Raw genomic sequence first — 9,693 nt, 5'->3', positions numbered from 1 at the left:
CTTCTTAATACAACCATTGTCCGTAAGCAGTATATATGAACACAAACTCCTTTCGTGTAGGTACGTCTTATATTTGATTAATGGAAATACGTTTTGAGATAAAGCGGCTTTATGCTAATATAAGAATAACCGTGGTAAATATATATATATTTTGTATAATATAATCTTGCTGTTATTCTAGTAGCGTTCTGTGCTGTATTACGTTTTATGATTTGCATAGTGAGTTTTATCCACAAGAGATTACTGAATGCAATAAATTGCCACCTGAATAAATGTTGTTTAATTAAGGAAGTAATAACACAACTTCTGAATGGAGGGACATGTGGGAAGGGTCAAGTAGTTCCTGTAAGTTCGCTCTCAATATACTAATCAGTCTGCAGTGCTGTCTCCATCCATTTAGTTTATTTTAAGGTGTAGAACTGTCCCTTTCAAGAACATGAAACCTTTTGTAACATTCAGTAATGAAAAATGTGTGCTTTTAATTTGTTAAATGTGTATGTGTGTGTGTATATATATGTGTGTGTGTGTATATATATATATAATACATTTCTGATGCACCTGCAGGGGCCTGCTCGCAAGTTTACAATCTTGAGTATTATTTAGTTTAACAAGCAAAACAATGAAAACTCAACCACTTAATAATTTTATATCTCTATAAACCATTCAGTTCCAACAAAAAAAGCAGTCGGTGCTAAAATTAGCACTGTATCTTTCAAAAAATCCAGGCATGGAATAAGTGCTAGCATTTCAAATACTCATGAGGTATCTAGTTTAAAAAAAAAAAAAAAAGACACGCGTGCCCCCCCCTGACTACCATAAACTTTGACAAAAGCTGGTGGTAGAATTGGTGCATGGAAAGTGTTAAAATATGACCATTTGAAATACCCTGAATGGCTTGATGGGGAAAATTAAACTGACTTTGTTCAATGTACCTGGTATGTCCCGGTCTGCAGCTACCATGTAGCCAATGGCGTACCAGGTACATCCTGGTCTCGAAGGGGTTAATGACTGGTTAAATAGATCTGCTAGTGGTTTTGCCAAGAAACATCAAAACTTTTAAAATAATTTTGTATCCCATTGATTTGTCTGTTTTGACTTTGGAGAGTTCAAGTAGAACTTCTTCCTCTGTAAACACAGTAACACAGGGGCCCTCAGTGTCATCTTCCTGTGTAAAAACAGAAGAGAAGTATTTATATAAGCAGTCGGACAGCTCTTTATCCTCATTTATATAAGTCCCTTCATTTGTCTTCAGTTTAAATATTCCTGGTTTATGTTTTCTTCTCTCACTTATAAACATAGGAACTCACCCTTTTTTGTTAACCTGGCAGTTTTCTCCTGAGTGTGTGCTTTTTGGTGCATCTAATAATGCTCTTTGCCTTATTAAGCTTAGCTTTGTATTTGCTCCAATCTACCTTATTTTGTGTCTGTCTGTATTTCTTAAAAACTGGCTTCTTCTCATTCAATATGTTTGCCACATCTGCAGAGTACCACAGTGGCTTCCTTTTTTCTTTTACTCTTGCTAACAAGTTTAATGCAATGTTCGGCTGCCTTTTAGCAGGACATCTCAAATAACTACATCTCATCTAGATGGTCAGACCATGAACGACTCACCTAGCAGTCTCTCAATTTTCGGAAAATTTACATTTCTAAAATAAAAAACCTTGGTTTTCGTGGGGTGCTAAAATTAAGGATATAATTAATCTGGCAGGCTAAACAAATTTAAAAATTATGAAGTAGGGAATAAAACTTTTTTTTTTTTTTTTTTATACCTGTGACTTGTATGTAGTGTTAATGTTTGTTGGTTTTTTTTTCTTTTCTTTTCTTTCTGGGCTATTCAAGTGTTTTCCAGTGAAATGTTCAAGAAAGAAGAGGAGTATTCTGAGGTTTCATAGCGATAGTGAGGACTGCATGTTGGGATCACAACAAAGCTGTATCTGTGCAGAGCTGCTGCTTGTAGGTAATTAAAAACCTTTTGTTTTTGTAACCAATTTAAGTCTTCATTTTATGCTCCATCTTTAACTGTTCCTCTTCATATTGACTTTTATCATAACAGTGTAAACAAATGTTGGCTATTGCCACACGCAGCTACACAATATAAAATAGTCAGAAAAAAGCAAAGTTCCATTATTAACATAGAACAAAGTAAGTAGACACTATAAAAGAAAAAAAAAAACGTCTACCTCCTGTTACGTACCTGCTAGCACGGTGCTCCTCTTCCCTGTCTTCTCGGGGGAGACCCCCTTCCTCCTCACAGCCACCGCGTCGCGGAGAAGGGGAAGACCTCCCTCCACCTGGCAACCACTCCAGCAGCCGATGTGAAGAAGAGTGCAACCACCTCCGCTCTGCAACTGCCACAGCTGCAGCCTCTGCGGAGAAGGGGGAGACCCCCCTCAACCTCACAATCACTCCAGCAGCAGCCAATGCGAATAAGAGGGAGACCCCTCTTTCGCTGATTCTCCGGGATCTTGACCTGTGCTTGTTGACCATGTTATTGCTACCCTTGGGTTCTATCTGACTCTGGTGTCTCCAACTTTGCTGTGCATGACACCACCCCTCTTCCTCCTATTCATCAGAAGTATAAACACGTGCCCTTATTCAGTATCTCACCATCTGAAAGAGGGCTTCTATGTAAGCAGGAGATTGAAAAGAGCAGTTTATCCCAGTGACTAATGGGTTAACTGCTGGTCCTATTAACACAGGTGCCCCAGGTTTAACTCTGCACTGTGAGATAAATGTAGGGTGGAGAACAGCCCACTGTATTTTGTCTACATCTTGGAAGGAACAGGAGGTGTACCTGAGTTTCAGTGTGCTACAAGGTGGCCTGGTAAGAAAGATGACTTGTGAGACTCTGTTAGAAGTCTATTCTGTTTTATTTTATGCTGGGAACCAGCTTAGCTGGTCAGTTGTTTGGTAGTCAGGGAAGGGTGCTGTATAGTAAGACTCCGAAAAAGGAGTAGGTTTTTCTTTGTGTGTTTGTTTTTCATTTGGTGCAATAAAAGCCTGAAAACATACTGGGTCCTGACACCATTAGAAGTATCCTGACAGGTACCTTACTACAATAGATATTCTAGATGATTAGTTCTCATATTAGCTCTGTAGTTGGAAGTAAACCCCTCTGAGCAGAATATTGCAATTGCAGAGTCCCTGTTCCTGTTCAAGGGTAAACTGCACTTTAGGCAATATATGCCGGCCAATCGCTCGCGGTATGGCATAAAGTTGTACAAATTTTACGAGAGTGGGATACGATATACTGTCCCCTTCAGAATATACGAAAGGTAAGGAGAGTCGCCTTGATGAGGCCACTCCAAACGTGCCACCGTCAATGTCTGACGCTGTGTGTATGTATATATATATATATATATATATATATATATATATATAGTGATGGCAGTTATGCTGTACAACCGTCAATATCTGGCACAGTGTGTGTGTATATATATAGATATATAGATATATATCTTTCAAAAGATGGTCAGCACTCCAGGTCTTTAAATTAACAATCTCTCTTTATTCAAACAAAGTCAACGTTTCAGTCATTACTGCCTTTCCTCAGGACATATGTAATGACTGAAACATTGACTTTGTTTGAATAAAGAGAGATTGTTAATTTAACCCCTTCGTGACAAAGGCTGATTTTACTTTTTGTACCCTTCGTGACAATGGCTGTTTTATCGTTTCTGCGGTGTTTGTGTTTAGCTGTAATTTTCTCTTAACCCATTTACTAAACCCACACAAGTTATATATTGTTTTTTTCAGGACAAGAAGGGCTTTCTTCAGACACCAAATTTTTTTTCATATGATGTAATTTCCTATAATAAAAATAATAAAATATGACGAAAAATTGAAAAAAAAACACATTTTCTCACTTTTATTTGAAAAATCTTTTATTCATCATAAAAAACTACTGAAAAAACCTGCTAAATAGATTCTACTATTTGTCCCGAGTTTAGAAATACCCAATGTTTTTATGTTTTTTTGCTTTCTTCTACACGTTATGGGGCAATAAGTACAAGTAGCGTTTTGCTAATTCAAAACCATTTTTCTCTGAATCTGGTAATTCTGTCTCTATGTGGTATTTGGGGCATCTTTGAAGCCAGCAAATTAAATTTACCCCACCAAACCATATATTTTTGAAAACTAGACACCCCAGGGTATTTTAGATGCTGATAGTTTAACCCTTTCCATGCACTAATCCTACCACCAACCCTTGTCAAAGTTTGGGATAGTAATTGTTTTTGGTGTTTTTTTCACATACTTTGTACTTCAGGTGTGAAATTACAGCTCCTGGTATATGTTGCTGTCACACAACACCCAGATATGTGTCCAGCAACATCTCCTGAGTACATTGATACCCCACATGCATGGGTTTGTCAGATTGTTTGGGGGCAAAAGGGCCACATTTGGAACATGAGCAATTCAAATTCAGTAGGAATTTTACATCTGGGTAAAGAAAAATGCTTGTACCCAACTATCAGTAGGGACAGGTTACAAGAAAGCCTGGCCTATCTCCAAGAAGGGATTTGATCTAGCACCTTAAGTGGTCCCTCATGCCACGGAATGGACACAGGGTTCACTTGACAGTGCAAATAAAAACGCTTAAAAATGGTGGAGCAAATAAAAGCTAAAAAACAGTAAATGTAACAAAAAATTAAAAAAAAATACAAAAATGGAGCAGGAACAAAAAAAAAATTAAAAATGGGAAACTGTGTGATACAGCTTGAAGCAGTCACCGACACAGAGTGCAGGTTTTCCAGGGCAATCTGGACAGTAAAATGTGGTGTCCTTTCTTTGCCCCCTGCTGTAACATACCCTGCATCTCTTTTGGGGATTCTGCTTCTTTGCTGTAGGGGGGATTTTAAAAATAAAATGGGTAGCCCCAATTCTGTTGGTTCCCATCACTACTTGGGGACCAGGTGCATCACGGTACAAGATACCTGAAATTACTTCGAGCTGAAACTGCAAAAAAGACAGCTTCAGCCCAGTGTCTGCTTTTTTGTGCAGCAAAAAAGCGTTATAGGTTGCAATTTGCATTAGATAAATTGCAACCTTCTTGTACCAGGCCTTTGTCTTCCTCATAATGAGGTAGGGCTGTAGGAGTTGATCTGACAGATCAACTCCACCCATGTGCTTGTTATAGGCCCTGATGCACACTGGCTTTGTAGTGACCCCAGCTCTGCCACGGACAGAAACCTCCACGGTTCTCTCATCGTGGATGGTGCTCAGCATGCACACCTCTTTTCTGTCCCTGAACTTCAATGCCAAAAGCTCCTCTTGGCGTAGAGCTGAGGTCTCCCCCTTTCCTAGCCGGGTTCGTACCAGGCGTTGTGGGAAACCCAAGCGGTTCTTTTTTATAGAACCGCAAGCTACCGTATCGAAACAATACAGCAGCTTGAACAAAGGGACGCTTGTATAGAAGTTATCTACATACAAGTGGTAGCCTTTGTTCATAAGGGGGAATATTAGGTCCCAAACAATCTTGGCACTGGTGCCCAGATGATCTGGGCAACCTGGAGGGTCAAGGTAGCTATCCTTACCCTCGTATACCCGGAAGGCATGAGTATATCCTGTCTCGCTCTCGCAGAGCTTATACACCTTCACTCCATACCTGGAGCGCTTGGAAGGAATATACTGCTTGAATCCCAACCTTCCTTTATATTTCATTAGGGATTCATCCACGCAGATATTCTTTCCAGGTGTATAAACCTCTGGAAACCTGGCAGCGAGATGGGTAATCAGGGGGCGGATTTTGTACAGCCTATCAAACTGGGGGTCCTCCTTAGGGGGGCACAGGCTGTTGTCGCTAAAATGCATGAAACGAAGAATCATTTCATACCTTTGCCTAGTTATAGTTTGGGCAAAAATGGGGGTACTAAAGATGGGGCTGGTGCTCCAGTAGGAGCGGATGGAGGGCTTTTTTATAATGCCCATTAACATTGTGAGTGCCCAGAATTTAAGAAATTCTGGCACGTCAATGGGAGTCCATGGCTGTTTCCAAAAAGAATTAGGGCTAGCAGCACGGTGCTGCTGGGCATAAATGTTTGTTTGTGTGACAATGTCTCCCAAGACATCGTCTCCCAAAAAAACCTGCACAAATTGCAGTGGAGTGAATCCTGTAACATCAATATTGATGCCAGGAATTCCAGAAAAAGGAGGGATAGCTGGCTTGTACCTATTAGGCGCTACCCATGCCTCTGGTGCACTGCCACGACTACGTGTGGTAGGCGTCCTAACAGCCACAGATACATCACTAGATGTATCTGTGAACTGACCAACGTCAAAATCTGACGCTGTATCAGTGGCCTCAGAATCTGTGGCCAAAAAGGCATACGCCTCCTCAGCCGTATACCGCTGCATGGTAAGAATTGCAGCAAAAATAGTGGGGAAGGAAAGGGTTAATGGCTATAATAAAAAATAAAAAAAAAAATAAAAAAAAATAAAAAAAGTAAAAAAACATGTAAAAAAAAAAACCCAAAAACAATTGCCACTATGCAAGATCACTGTTTATGCAGTGATCAATGGCAATGAAGGGGTTAATATTATATGGGTGGCTCTTATAAGAGCCTTTGGATCAATATATATATATTTTTATTAGGGAATACCTGAAATACCAGAACACACCGATCTGTCTCTCTCCCTCACTAGAAGCAAGTGAAGGAGGGGGGCAGATCCAATACTGATCAAAGGCAATGTTTAGAAAACATTGCCTTTGATTTATCAAATCATGATCACTCTTATGAGTGATCTGACCACTAGGGGTGTTATTCACTGGATGTCCATGACATCCAGCAACACCCCCCCGATGATGTCAGCAGGCTCCGCCCCCCGGCTTGATGGGCGCCGCCATCTTGAAACACCGCGTGTGTTTCGAAGGCACCGGGAAGGTAAGTTGAGCATTTAGGAAGCGATCGCGAGTCGCTTCCTTTGCTAAACAGGTGTTGCAAAGATGCCTCGATACTGAGGCATCTTAGCAACACCAGCTAAGCAAAGGAAGCGACTCGCGATCGCTTCCTAAACCCGTTTTTCGGCGGCGGGCGCCGCCATGTTTGAAAGACGTGCAGTCTTTCAAACATGTTTTTTTTTTTTGCTCCTAGGAGCGATCGGGGGGGGGCGGGAATGTTTTTTTTGGTGTTGCTCAATGCCTCGATGTCGAGGCATTAGAGCAACACCGTTTGAGTGAAAAAATCGATCACGGATCGATTTTTTTCACCCGTTTAAAGACGTGCCGGTCCTGGCACGTCAATTGTCATAATCGTCACGATTTTCAGTGACGTGCCTGGACCGGCAATTGTCACGAAGGGGTTAAAGACCTGGAGTGCTGACCGTCTTTTGAAAGTGCTTTAAATGGAAACTGCTTGGGAAACTTGGAATGGTGTGCAATGGACTTTGTGAGTAAATATACCGCATTGGCTCGAATATAGGCCGGGCAGGCAGCAGGGTTAGGGTACAGATCCTCCGCAGCGGTGCAGGGGACCTGCATCCTACTCTCTGATATGCTCAGACAGCCTCCCCTGCCGGCACTTTCCACGGGGGGGTGGGTGCCGGCACGGGAGGTTGTCTAAGCGCATTGTGCAGACGTTCACCGGCAGCAGCGATGCGCGTAAACGGCCTCCGCTGCCGGCACGTCCCACGGGGGAGTCCCGGCAAGGGAGATTGTTAAAGCACATCGTGCAGATGTCCCAGCAGCGGAGGTTGTTTACCCGCATCGCGGGGCCGGCGGGGAACATCTACACAATACGCGTATACAACTTCCGGTACCGGCACTCAGTGGAGACATACATGCATTGTATATATGTAATTATACCTAAGAATTTTGCATGTTTGAAATATGGAAGTGAACAAGAAATGGCTTATTTATGTATTTTGAATTTTCAAATAAAATCTTTAAAAAAAAAAAAAAAAAAAAAAGTTCAACATTGAAAAATGTGCAAGCCCGAAATGTGGGCCTTTTGCCCCCAAACAGCCAGGCAAACCCATTCATGTGGGGTATCACTGTACTCAGGAGATGTTGGGGTGTGACAGTGACATATACCAGGACCTGTTAATTCATACCTGAAGTAAACTGTGTGTGGGGGAAAAAAACACACAAAAAATATTACTACCACAAAGTTTGACAAAGACTGGTGGTAGAATTAGTGCATAAGAGTTAAAATACTAGCATTTGAAATACCCTGGGGTGTCTTGTTTTCAAAAATATATGGTTTGATGGCGTAAATTGTATTGGCCGGCTTCAAAGATACCAGAAATAGCACATGGGGGGAATAATTACCAGATATGGAAAAAATTATTTTGAAATAGCAAAACGCTACTTGTACTTATTGCCCCATAACGTGCAGAAAAAAAACAAAAAAAAAAAAACATAAAAACATTGGGTGTTTCTAAACTCAGGACAAATAGTAGAATGTATTTAGTGGGTTTTTTCATTAGCTTTTATAGATGAGTAAAAGATTTTTCAATCTTTCAAAATTTTTCACCATATATTATACTTTTGTTTATAATAAATGATACAATCAAAACAATGGCGTCTAAAGAAAGCCCTTCTTGTCCTGAACAAAAAACAATATATAACTTGTGTGGGTTCAGTAAACGGGAAAGAATAAAATTACAGCTAAACGCTAGCAGCGCAGAAATGTTAAAACAACCATTGTCACGAAGGGTACAAAAAATAAAATCCGCCATTGTCTGTCATTGTTGTGTGGCAGTACATATCCCCCCCCCCCCACACACTTTTTTTTTTTTTTTTTTCTTTCTACTATTAAATTATTTTGCAAGCATTTGTGTTCTTGAGCTCTCACTTCTGCTCCAGTTGACTATGCTACTTGCATTTGCTCGGTAGAACCCCCATTGTGTTCTGGGAGCTTAAATCAATGGAACTAGAAATATGCAATATGCAAAACATGCGTTTTGAACACTGAGACTTTGCAAGCATGTATGCGAGTGGCTGCTGCTTCCGTGCCTTTAATTGGAGTACTACTGAATTTGTGCAAGATGCTTAGGGGGGGCCCTGAATAAGAACGAAGTCTCATTTTTTTAGCATTTTATAAAATGCCGCAAAGTATGTACAAAATGTGCTCCAACATGCATTAAAAATACATGTCAATTTTGCCCTACAAATATAACTTGTGTGACTTACTTTAACCCCTTGATGACAATTGCCGGTCCGGGCACGTCACGGAAAAACATGTCGTTAACGACAAATGACGTGCCAGGACCGTCATTTGTTAAAACGGGTAAAAAAAAAATGATCCGTGATCTATTTATTTATTTATTTATTTTTATTTATTTTTTTCGACCTCGAGGCATTCAGCAACGCCATGATCGGAATCAGGGGCCATGTCTGGCCCCTCCCCGGGGCGTCAACATCCGCCATACAATGTTTGGCGGCGGACGCCCGTTTTAAAAGCGTTTAGGAGGCGATCAACGATCACCTCCTAAACTTAAATGGTGTCGCTGGAATGCCTCGATCAGGAGGCATCCAGCGACACCAAACACTTACCTCTTGATGGACTGTGACCGCTCCGGAGAGCGGTCACAGCCGCAGCTGCCGGTGATCTTCGCCATCAGCAAGATGGCGGTGACCCGGGAAAAAAAATAAAGACGAAAAAGTTCGCTAGACGGTCTCCTGACCCTCTAGAGAACTCTGGCTCCACTTGCAGGTTGAATACAGGTACTGCATTCAACCATGCAAGTCAATGG

General features: G+C 41.2%; 1 non-coding gene across 1 annotated transcript; it reads right to left on the bottom strand.

The window, feature by feature from the left end:
• Positions 1-4,456: 4,456 nt before the first annotated feature.
• LOC149281552 (small nucleolar RNA SNORA35) lies at positions 4,457-4,586 on the bottom strand. Its single transcript, XR_016278039.1, has one exon. It is a non-coding gene; the product is annotated as a small nucleolar RNA SNORA35 (small nucleolar RNA).
• Positions 4,587-9,693: the final 5,107 nt, after the last annotated feature.

This window comes from Sceloporus occidentalis, unplaced genomic scaffold (genome assembly GCF_023333645.1).
Source record: "Sceloporus occidentalis isolate IW3139 unplaced genomic scaffold, rSceOcc1.0.p SCAF_130, whole genome shotgun sequence".
In the NCBI taxonomy this organism is placed as follows: Eukaryota; Metazoa; Chordata; class Lepidosauria; order Squamata; family Phrynosomatidae; genus Sceloporus; species Sceloporus occidentalis.
The sequence above is the reverse complement of the archived record's forward strand: the minus strand, read 5'-3'. Positions and strand labels throughout refer to the sequence as shown.